General features: G+C 38.9%; 1 protein-coding gene across 2 annotated transcripts in view; it reads right to left on the reverse strand.

The window, feature by feature from the left end:
- MACIR (macrophage immunometabolism regulator) overlaps positions 1-10139 on the reverse strand; it is an 18845-nt gene extending 8706 nt beyond the window's left edge. Inside the window, exons 1-2 of one of the 2 annotated variants that reach the window (XM_027771669.1) lie at positions 10035-10139; positions 4286-4357 (exon numbers count right to left, since the gene is read on the reverse strand). The gene's annotated coding sequence lies outside the window, so the exon portion shown is untranslated. The remainder of the gene's footprint in view (positions 1-4285; positions 4358-10034) is intronic. The other variant, XM_006139775.3, reaches the window with a different exon arrangement.
- Between the last annotated feature and the right edge of the window lie 2719 nt (positions 10140-12858).

Consider the following 12858-nt stretch of genomic DNA (forward strand, 5'->3'; position numbering starts at 1 on the left):
CTTCTCCCCTACTCCCCTCTCAGGATCTCGGGCACGCACGCACACGCACCTTGCATGACTACATGGGAGTCCAGTGACAGCCATTACACCAACTGCTGGTCCCCTGCAATACACTATGGAGAACAAAAAAATCAGAGACCAGAGATATCCTTTCAGTTTCCATTAATGTTTTCATATATAATTTAAAGAAAAATAAAGTCCAGAAATAGAAAATAGAAAAAGTGTCGATATTACAGTAACAGAAGCAGGCTAGCCCCTTGGCCTGGTGGCTAAGGGAGCTGACTCCCACGTGGGAGACTGTGGTTCCAAGCACAGCCCCAGAGACTTGAAAAGTGTGTGTGTGTGTGTGTGTGTGTGTGTGTGTGTGCCAACACTGACAGGACAGAGAACAGGGGAGAAGGGACAGTGGCATGACCACACCCGTTAGGGTGCTTTCTCCCTCTCCTTCTCTCTCTCTCTCTGGAGAGCACATTCACCCTCTGGCAATTAAAAAACAAACAAACAAACAAAAAACAGCAGCAGCAAAATTTCTGTAGACAGAACAGTCTGGAACAGAAACTAAAGCAAGAAGAGAAAGGTCAACTTGTAGATGAATAATTCTTTTAAATTTGTGCTTCTCAAACCACCACCAGGAATAAATATAATTTTTTGTCCTCTTTAAAATTATTTATTTTATTTATCATTATTATTTTAATTTGTTACAGGACACATGCGCTCACCAGAGAAAGGGAGAGAAAGGCAAAGTCAGAAAGCAAGTCTCCAGGTCCAGGACTCAAACCACTGGCCTCCCAATTTTTCCCCTCATAATCCAACTAGTAGCAATAGCAGTGATATATTTATAATGCATGATCATCTGGCAATGTTCATAGGTACCACTGGGTGGTCGGAAAAGTCATGATGTAGTTTTCAATGTTTGTCTTCAAGAATTCATCATGACTTTTCTGACAACCCAGTATTATATTCCTTTGAAATCAATGAGGCCTTTAGGACCAGCAGTTAGCATAATGGCTATGTCGCAGGACTTCCATGTAGTTGACCGTGGTTCGAGTCCCAGACCCGGCAGCTTAAACTCATGCCAGCCCCGTGTGCAAGCCCAAGATTCTAAGAGGAGAATGGAGGAGAAGAGACTGTGGCGTGGCCATCCCCCCTGGGGGGTGATTTCTTGTTTTCTATCTCTCTGTCTCTATCTGTCTTTCTGGCAAGCGCATGTGCCCTATAACAAAAACCCCTAAAAAAAAAAAAAGGAAATATATAAGGCCCCAACTAGACGACACTAGACACGGCAATGCTAATTCTACAAAAACGTACACAATACATATTTTATAAGCACTGTGTACAACATTTCATTGTGAATTTAGGTTGGAACAAGCAGACCACAACACACAAGTGAGAGAACTCGGCCCAACAGAACAAGAGCATTCGAAACACCTGTCCAGGGTCTGCAAGACTTTGAATCCTCTCCATGAGGTCAAACCTGCAAACTTCAGGCGTGACTGATATTTTCAAAGTATAACTAAATGCCCTGAGCTCCTTAAACCATTTCTGAACATAGCTAGTAAGTGCACTACTGTTATACAAAGAATTCTTATGACTCACTGCATCCTCAAAGAATCAACTTCACTAACTTTCCTGTATGTGTTCTTGCATAAGTAATATGCCTATTCCAAAAAAATTGTGAATTTTGGCTGAAACTAAAGCACAGCACAACACACGTGTAGGAGAACCTATTCCAAAAACACTCCAACTCCCTACAGCTTTTGCTTAGATATTAAAAGACATCAAATTTGGTGGTTAGGCTCATTCCACTAACTTAAATATTGCTCTTCTTCACTGTCTGCCCTTAAAATATTTTTATCTTCTCTGTCATAGACTGAATCGGTTTATCAGAAATATTGGGTTGTCGGGAACAGTTTTTGCATAGAAAAACACAGATAAATACACCCTGACTTTCCCGACCACCTAATATTTTTCATTACAGGAAAGATACAGTAAAGTGTGGGTGTAATATAATTCTCATGGAGAGAGAGAAAAACAAAGCATAAAAACAAAAACAAAAAATGAGAAGGTGATTCAGTACCAAGACACCTCAAGATATTCCCATAGCCAGCTCCGATAATAAGAATGTCTGAGTCAATAATACTCCAAGATTTATTTTACCAAGTTCTACACCTGGAGTTCCATCCTGCTTGCTAATTCCTTTAACTATACCAAGATTTATCTCAAAGAGCTCTTGAAGTCCATGAACATTTTTTTAAAGAATTATTTTATTTAACTTTATTTATTAATGTTTTATTTGACCAGAGAGGGACAGAGTGAGAGAGAGAGAGGCAAAGTGAGAAAGCAAGCCGCCAGGTCCAGGACTTGAACCACAGCTGGCCACAGGGGATTCCAGCGCCCCTAAACCACCATGCCACCCGCTAGCCCCTCCATGAACCTTTTTTATTAGGTTGATGCAAAGACAATTGTGTTTTGCATTGTTGAAATTTACCACTTGATATTGGATACATGTTTAAATAAGTAAGTGTGGTTATGTCATATAGCGTTTTCATGCACATTTCTCACTATTTTTTATGCTAATGATGTATTACTTGCTGTTTATTTCATATGTATTTTAGACTACAAAAATGATGTTAGACAAAAAGCAAATTCGAGTGATTTTCTTATTCGAGTTCAAAACGGGTCCTAAAGCAGCAGACACGACTCGCAACATCAATGACACACGGGCCCAGGAGCTGCTAATGAATGCACAGTGCAGGCATGGTTCAACTAGTGTGGCAAAGGAGACGAGAGCCTTGAGAAATGAGGCGTGTCCTGGCTGGCACCGAGGTTGACAATGACCAACGGAGAGCAGTCAGCAGAGCTGATCCTCTTACGACTGCACGAGAGGTTGCCAAGAACCCAGCCAATGACCATCCTCTGGTCATTCAGCATTAGAAAGAAGCAAACAAAGCTCAGTAAGTGAGTGCCTCGTGAGCTAACCAAATTTTTTTTTTAAATCATCATTTTGAAGTTTTATCTTCTCTCATCCTATGTAACAGTGAACCACTTCCTGGTATGTGACGTGTGATGAAAAGTGAATTTTATACAATCAGCAAGAACCCACTCAGTGGTTCAAGAAGAAGCTCCAAAGTACTTCCTGAAGCCAAACCTGTGCCCCCAGAATAGGTCATGGTCACTGTTTGGTGGGTCTGATCCACGACAGCTGTCTGGATTCTGGAGAAACCATTCCATCTGAGAAGTGTGCTCAGCAAACCGATGAGATGCACCAAAAACCGCAAAGCCTGCAGCCAGCACTGGTAAACAGAAAGGACGGAATTCTCTATGACAATGTCCGATAGCATGTTGCACAATCAACTCTTCAAAAGTCGCGTGAACTGGGCAATGAAGTGTTCCCTTATCCGCCATCTTCACCTGCTCTCCCGTCAACCAGCTACCGCATCTTCAAGCATCTCCACAGCTTTCTGCAGGGAAAACACTTCCACAGCCAGCTGGATGCAGAAGATGCTTTCCAAGAGTTCTCTGAATCCTGAAGCAGATTTTTACGCTACAGGAATAAACAAACTTATTTCACATGAGCAAAAACGGGTTGATTGTAATGGTTGCTATTTTGATTAATAAAGATGTACTTGAGTCTAGTTACATCGATTTAAATTGATGACTCAAAACTGCAATTGCTTTTGTACCAGCCTGATATAACCACCTTTCCCATCCGGAATCCGGACACTCTACCCTGTTCCTTTCCCCATGAGCCTCCTCCGACGACTGCTTTTGCTTTTTACTGTCTTCGAAATCTGCAATAATACATGCTAAGTGAAAGATATCCAAGCCAAGCAACTCATATGAGGTGCTGTAAAAGAAAAAAAAAATCACTCTTCAGCACCTGCTAATAGCAGCCATGTCTATATAAAACTAATATTCTCGTGTATTGGAGCTAGCAGGTAGCGTAACTGCTATTGCACTAGAGTCCCACGTGGCTGACCACCATTCAGGTCCCACACCTGACAGCCTGCATTCTCTCTCTCTCTCTCTCTCTCTCTGTCTCTCTCTGATGAGTGCATGTGCCCTATAGCCAATTTAAACAATAATAAATAAATATTTTTAAATGCTTAATACATATTTTCACGGATCTTTCTTTTTCCTGTACATTCTCAAATGTGAGAGTGGGTGCCCACTTTTTCCTGCAATGAAAACATCTAAGAACATACACAAATATATATGTATGGGAATCTCTTCTGCAAGAAACTCCAGAAGGAAAATGGTGCGTTAAAGAACATGTGCCTTTTACCTTTTTACGGCAGCGACAATGCTTTACAGATGTACAGCTTTCCCTGTATACCAGGGGAACGTACGTCTTTACCTTCAATAAGAAAAAAATCAGTGTGAAAGTCTTTTTAAAAAACAATTCGTTATTTAATTTTGTTTGTTGTTATTATTTTTCATTTTGACCAGAGAGAAACAAAGGGAAAGTAAGAAAGCAGGCCACCAGGTCCAGGACTAGAACTTCTGTTGGCTATGTGAGAGTTCAGTGCCTTAACTACCACATCCCCTGTGGTGAAGGCGCTGGACTCTCATGTGGCCAACCATGGTTCAAGACCCAGATCTAGAAGCTTGAGAATCACACAGGGTGCATATGTGTGCATGTCCAAAATGCTGAGAGGACGACGGAGAAAGGATTGGGACATGACCACATCTCCTGAGGGAGTGATTTCTCACTTTCAGTCTCTGTCTCTCTCTCCAGCGAGCACACATGCTCTACGGCCAAAACAAAAACAAACAAACAAACAAAACCCCACAAACCAATTTACATACTCACTAAGAAAAGTGCTTGTTTCTTACTTTATGATTCATAAATAAGAACTACCAAAGAAGAAAAAGAAGATAACGTATCTAAAAAGTATGTTTGATCTTCCCCCAAAAGAAAAGATAAATGAAGAAGATATTCTGTCCATCCTCTGACCTCAAATCTCAGGTACTATTTTCATTTTTAACAATTAGACATTTCCTACCAAGACATTTACAAACTAAATGTCAGTTTTCCCTCAAAAGCAGAGATAATAACATTCCTATGTACTAGAAAAACCCTACAGTGCGTATTTTAAAAGCATTGGCTGCAGCATGCAGTACCCAAACAGAGCATTCAGGATGAAAGGAGACACACAGGCCCAAACCAGCACACATGGGAAGGGGCTGGCCCAGCAGGAAGAGCAGGCAAGGACCTTCAACCTGCTGGGAGCTTCTCCAAGAGGCCAGGATCAGACACACTGGGCCCAAAGAACAATACATATTTGAGAATACAACCTAGATGCCTTAAGCTCTCTAGTCCAGCTCTGAAAATAGCCAAGAAGTTTCTCCACAGCTATACAAAGAATTCTTTTTAAGAAGCGTTGCATTCTGGGAATTTTTTAAAATAAGTCTTATCAAAAAAATTCACTCCCAGTAATCAAAACACTGCTCCATATGCTTCCCCTGTTTTTAGCAACTTATAGCAATACAGATATGAGCATAACCATCTCAAACAGACAGAACAAAAAAGTCCTCATTTTAACAAAATCTTTTCAAGAGTTCTCAGAAACAGACCATTCAAAATGGAGCCATCCCTAGGAAAACGGGGTCCCCTAAATATGACCAATATCCGTGCAATGCTATCTAGAATCATCTGGCTTTTGTATGTTTTTTCTAAAGTTTACTTATTTTTCTCTCGTGAGAGAGCGAAAGAGAGGGAGAGAGAAAAAAAGGGAAACAGAGGTACCATTAATAGGGTCTCACCACACCATGATCCTCCCAGCTTCCTGCCCAGCCAGGCTCACAGGCGCATGTGCATGCATCCAACATAGCCAGGTCAACTGGGATCCGAACCTGGGTCTACCACGTGGCACCCTACCACCTGAGCCACAGGGGCCTAAAATCATTTAGGCTTTTGTTGGGATTTTTTGGGGAGAGATTTTTGCTATAGGGCATGTGTACTCACCGGAGAGACAGAGAGAGAGAGAAAGAGAGAGACAGAAAGCAGACAGAAAGGGGGATGGCCATGCCACAATCCCTTCTCTTCCATTCTCCTCTCGGGATCTTGAGAATGCCCACTCATGTCCGGCTTGAGTTTTAGATGGCCAGGTCTGGGACTCAAACAGCAGTCAATTACATGGGAGTTCAGTGACGTAACCATTATGCCATTTGCGAGTCCCCTAAAATCATCTAGTTTTAATGACAGAGTAATGTTGGGGTTTACCTATTGAGAACTTGACTTCCAATGACAGAGAAGACACTGATGCCATGAAGGCAGGGCTTGTCCACAGATTAGGGGTCATAACTATAATCCAGGTCTCCGGGCTGCACATCCGTCCTCCTTCAATTTCCCCACACTGTGTACCCAGCACGTGGTTGCCAAACTCGTCCATACACTGAAATCATCCAAAGACCTTCAGAAAACACTGATGTCTGTGTTCTATCCTACATCTGTGCCTTTTTAAAAATGTTTTTAAATAATTATTTTATTTAACTTATGGATGGATGGATGGATTGACTTCAATTTGGACAGAGAGGGGAAAGAATGAGAGAAAGAGGAGGGGAAAGTGAGAAAGCAAGCCACCAGGTCTGGAACTCAAATTGCAGTCAGCCATGTGGGAGTCCGGCACCCTTAACCACTATGCCACCTGCCAGCCCTCCCACATCTGTGTTTTAACTGATCTAGGGTACAGCACAGGCTCTGAAATTCTGCAGAGAGCCCCAGGTGATCCAATACACACACAGGTTTGTGACTGCTTCAGACAAAACTTAACAAATAGAAGAATTTCACTCCTGCAGGTTTCTGCCTTAAAAAATCAGCAAGTATAGTTAAGTTAGTGGACATAATTTTTGGCTGTTTATAACTGCTAACAACCTATCCCTAAGACTTTCTAATTTACTGTTTCTAATCCACTGTGAGCTGAAAATATCTGTTAAGCAAATGTGTTAAAACTGGATATAAAATAAAAATAAATCTGTGCTGAATGAGAATCAGACTTCTCATCTGCAGACTTTGGCATAGCTGCTCAGTTACGTAGAAGGCTCCTCAGGTATAGCTATTTTTGGAGACTAGTTCGGCAGTTGCTTATGAAGTTAAATAAATGCTTATTAAACAATCTGGTTACCTGACTTCTATGTATTTATCCAAGAAAACTGAAATCGATGTCCACACAGAAACCTGAACAAGAACGTCCCCAGTAGCTTCGTCCGTCCTCGCTAACACCTGGACGCAACACCAGTGTCCATCAGCTGGGAAACCGACACGCACACTGAGGTCCATCCAAACAATGACGTCCCACCCGGCAACGAAGAGCAGCCCACACTGAGCAACAGAAACCACTACCTATGGGATTCCATTTATACGCATACTAGAAAAGATGAAACTCTCAGGCAATAAAAACAATCAATGATTGCCCAGGGCTGGGGTGAGGGGAGACTGAAAAGGGGCAACACGGAATTTCTTTTTTCTTTTTTTGAGAGGTTTTTGCTATAGGGCACGTGAGCTCGCCAGACAGAGACAGACAGAGAAAAATCACCCCACCACACCCCACCCTGGGGGATGACCACGCCCCAATCCCTTCTCCTCCATTCTCCTCTTGGGATCTTGGGCACGCACACGCCCGGCATGAGTTTAAGCCACTGGGTCCGGGACGCGAACCGCGGTCAACTACATGGAGTTCAGCAACACAGTCATTATGCTAACTGCTGGTCCCGCAACAGGGAATTCCTGAGGGTGATGAAAATATTCGACCTATTGGCTGCAGTAGTCCTTACGTAACTCGACACATGGCAAAATGTATCAAATGATATACTTTAAAATTAAGGGTAATCTTACTGAAGAAGCTGTACTTCAATAAACCTGGCACTAACATGAAAAATAAGTCTTTGCCACACATTTCCAAGTGTTGGATGTCCTTTACAATTGAAATGTTTTGAATTGAATCCATACAATCGCAGAATCAGAAGGAATCGTAAATGGTTTCCAGTCAGTCTATGCTTGAATACCTCCAATGATGAGTAACTCACCATCTCCCGAACTGGCTCCTTTCTGTTTTACTTACATATGTAACTGTATCTATACCTACACACACATGTGTGGAGAGAGAAAGAGAAAAGATAAAGACAGTTACATTTAGCTTCTAGCCACTGCTCTAGCTGCGCTCTATTTCAGCTGGATGAGTCACTGGATTGACTACATTATTTTTTATTCGATAGGCTCTAAAAGTACATTTAAGATTTTCAAACTTTTCTCTTTTCCTCGAAACTGAACATTTTAATGATTTTTTAAAGAATGATTTAATTTTATTTATTATTATTATTTAATTTGACCAGAGAGAGACAGAGAGGAAGGGAAAGTGAGAAAGTAAGCTGCCAGATCTGGGACCCGAACTGCAGTTGGCCATATGGCAGTCCAGCACCCCAACCACCATGCCACCTGCTGGCCCTTTACTGATGTTTTTATTTTCCCAGTGTTTTAATGTTCCTTTTTATAAATTTGGTAGGCTACATTCACTTAATAAACTGCAATGTGTGTTTTTTCCCATCATTCTTTGAATCATTCTGCTGCTTACTGCTAATTTAGAAACCACTAGTTATGGGGCTAGCACTCACACATGGCTGACCACGGTTCAAGTCCCAGACCTGGCAACTTGCTTTCTCTCTCTCTCTCTCTCTGGTCAAATTAAAATAAATAAATAAATAAATAAATAAATAAATAAATAAATAAATAAATAAATAAATAAATAAATAAATAAATAAATAAATAAATAAATAAATAAATAAATAAATAAATAAATAAATAAATAAATAAATAAATAAATAAATAAATAAATAAATAAATAAATAAATAAATAAATAAATAAATAAATAAATAAATAAATAAATAAATAAATAAATAAATAAATAAATAAATAAATAAATAAATAAATAAATAAATAAATAAATAAATAAATAAATAAATAAATAAATAAATAAATAAATAAATAAATAAATAAATAAATAAATAAATAAATAAATAAATAAATAAATAAATAAATAAATAAATAAATAAATAAATAAATAAATAAATAAATAAATAAATAAATAAATAAATAAATAAATAAATAAATAAATAAATAAATAAATAAATAAATAAATAAATAAATAAATAAATAAATAAATAAATAAATAAATAAATAAATAAATAAATAAATAAATAAATAAATAAATAAATAAATAAATAAATAAATAAATAAATAAATAAATAAATAAATAAATAAATAAATAAAATCTTTCTTAAAAAAAAAAAAATCACTTATGAAACTCTGTTTTTTTCAAAGGATTATGTCCTCTCTAAGCAGCACAAAGGTCAGATCTACAAAGATACTGACCAAGGAGAACAATGTACCAGAGCCCGCACTCACACGAATACAGTTTGTAAAATGCTAAAGAGCTACGAAGATCATTTCTGACTTTTTGAAGTTCAAAGACTTGCAGCCACTTGGGCATCTATATCAGCCATGACACAGAGACGACACACTGAGAAAAAGACAGCTAATGGAATACAACACCATTGCATATTTTTAACAGTTTAAATTCATGGTGTGATAAAAGGAATGTCACACTTGCAACAAACTGCTATGCGACTAAGAGGAATGACGCTCCTTTCAGCTCCTGTCAGCCTCGATGGATGCGAATGTACCACACAACCTCCTGCAAATGATTTCACCATCTTTGGAGACTAATGTTTTCACCAACATTTCCCCCCAATTAGGACAACCACTTCTAACGATCATATATTCTGTAACAGTATGCCACAAAGATTCCCTTTATCAAAAAGGAAAATCCACTCGGAGAGTTGAACATTTCAAATGGAATACAGCACATGGCAACAGTCATTTCGGTTCCCACCACTAACAATTTCATAATTGGAGTATACATATTTGTAGTAATCTGACATTTCGCATTCACCTGTTTATAAAATCTTTAAAACACATTACGGAACTATGTTCACACAACTGGTTAACAAACAGAAAAAGCAAAATAAAACTCACCAGACTAAATCCCAGAAGATGTCACTGTACAATTTCCAAGGAGTCCCAAGGGAACACAGGCATAATAATTTTTCTTGCTCTACTCCAGATACTAAACATGAAACACAAAAATAAAGCTTTAATTGAACAAGTAACTTGACTTATAAAGCAATTATATCAATTCCAAGAGCAAAATAGGATGAAACTAGCGGGATGTGCCAGCACCACGTACGGGTTACATAGGACGCAATAATTAATTCATTCAATTAAGAGACATTTTGAGTGGGTTAAGCTAAATGGAACCTCATACGTTTTATTATGCTTGTTTCTCTGTATTATGCTCTTAAACTCTACTTAGAGATTAAGAGTAACTACACAAGGAAAACTAGGGGTTTGAGTGCTGGTTCCACCATCCTAATAGCTTATTTGTGTGTTAACAGATTTACAACATTCTAATGGGAAAAAATGATGATAAAGCTGGGGTCAAAACAAGGGGGTCCTAGCTCTGTCCTTGCTAAGAACCCTGCCTCTTGACAGTGCATGAATAGCAATCTTTAAAATGAGGACAGTAATACCATCCTTCCTCCCTCACACCGTTGTTAGGTGGATCAAATGAGATGTGGTAGGTGAACGTGTCATGCAGGCTGCAAAGCTCTTTATAGATGTGTGATGTTATTATTATGCAATTAATTTTTAGTGTCTCCTCATTTTAGCCACAAAAGGGGAACATTCAAAATCCTTTGTAAGACTGCTGTGAGGCAAATGATTAGAAGGCTCTTGGAAAACCTTGAAAAAAGAAGCTAAAACACCTTGAGAAACACTTTATTGTTACCACCTGGTTGAAGGTTTCTAGCACCTCCTCTGTGCCTTTGCCCTACCTGGGGAGTTAGTGTGTATGAGAATCTATCTTTATCTCCTACCACCTCAGTTAATTGGGTTAATTTGTTGAGTCCAAGAAAACTCCCCAAAGGTTTCCACCTATCAAGGTTTCTTTGGTTGTTGGGTTTTCTGTTGTTATGTTTAACTTAAAAGGGGTAGGAAGTAGGCTCCAATGAGTCTCATAGATTCATTTTACCTACAAAGCTGTACAGAGCCTTGGACAGTGGCAGCTAGGACATGTTCTCCAGCAGAAGACAGACACCAAGTGAAAAGGCAAGGAGTCTTGTCACTTTATTACTTTTTCCAGTACAAAGGAAATGCATCGTTACTGATAGAGGGCACTTGCTTGCTCAACACAAAGGATTGGGAAAAGTGAATGGACCAATAACTGTCATTCTGAGAAACTAACACATTTATTAATAAGCCTTTGGAACTTCTTAGATACAGGTAACAGAAAGGCTGAGTGCCATTTCTTTTGTCACCAACTATTTTCAGATTGGGTAATGGAGCAGTCTAGACGATTATGATTAAGACATGTTCTACTCCATCGATGAAGCCTCTGGCTTTAACGTAAATTAAACTCTATCAGAACAAAAATCGTTACCTAACAATTACATCTTTATTAAATATAATTACTCAAAAAGATTTTGCAATACTATTGTTACGAAGTTCACATTAACTTCTTAAGTAAATCTCTTGTCATAAGAGGAATACAAATTAAAACCACAAGAAGATATTATTTAATCTCAGTTAGAATCACTAGGGTCAAAAAAATAAAGAAGGACAAGTGGCACAAGGTGGTGGTGAAAAGGGAACCTTTCTAGAGTGTCGAAGAGAATGTAAATTAGTACAACCTCTGTGGAAAACAATATGGAGATTTCTCAAAAACCTACAAATATAACTACCATATGACCCAGTAATCCCACTCCTGGGTATTTACCCAAAGGACAGTAAAACACTCAGTCATAACAACACTTGCACATCCATGTTTATCGCAGTATTATTCACAATGGCTAAGACATGGAACCAACCTCAGTGGCCAAAATCTAATGACTGGGTTGAAAATCTGTCATACATATATACTACAGAATACTACTCAACCATAACAAACAATTCACAATGGCTAAGACATGGAACCAACCTCAGTGGCCAAAATCTAATGACTGGGTTGAAAATCTGTCATACATATATACTACAGAATACTACTCAGCCATAACAAACTAGAAGCCCCTATTGTTTAATCCAAAGTGGATGAATATAGAGGACTTAATGTTGAACAAAGTGAGCCAAACTTTGAAAGACACACACTGTATATCCCCACTCCGTATGTATTGAGTGTCTGCATTCTATGGCAGAAATGGAAAGATCCAAAGATACAACAGTAGAGAAGATGAGTGTAGATACCAGACACTGTAACGAAGGGAAGAAACTGGTAGAGGGTGGGTCGTAGAGAGTGAGTAGGAGAGGAAAAGAAAGGAATTGCTTAACAGGCGAAAGAACGTAAAGTTCTCTACTGAAAAAAAGTTCTGCAGGTTTTGCTTTAAAAAATTAAATAAATTTCTTGGGAACCAGCAGTTAGCGTAATGGCTATGTCGCTGGACTCCCACGTAGTCGACCGCAGTTCGCGTCCCGGACCCGGCAGCTTAAAACTCACCCCGGGCCCGTGTGCGTACATGCCCAAGATCCCGAGAGGAGAATGGAGGAGAAGGGATTGTGGCGTGACCATCCCCCCTGGGGGGTGATTTCTCGCTTTCTATCTCTATGTCTCTCTCTGTTTGGCGAGCGCATGCCCCCTATAGTGAAAACCTCTCTCAAAAAAAAAATTAAATAAATTTCTTAAATGGATTTTTAACAGGTGAAGGAAATAAAAAGAAATATTTTTGAACTTTTATATGCCAAAAGCTACAATTTGTACAATTTAATTTTAACTATTCCATGAAGAAAATAGTATCACATTTTAAAATTT

This window comes from Tupaia chinensis, unplaced genomic scaffold (assembly GCF_000334495.1).
Source record: "Tupaia chinensis unplaced genomic scaffold, TupChi_1.0 Scaffold000002_1, whole genome shotgun sequence".
In the NCBI taxonomy this organism is placed as follows: Eukaryota; Metazoa; Chordata; class Mammalia; order Scandentia; family Tupaiidae; genus Tupaia; species Tupaia belangeri.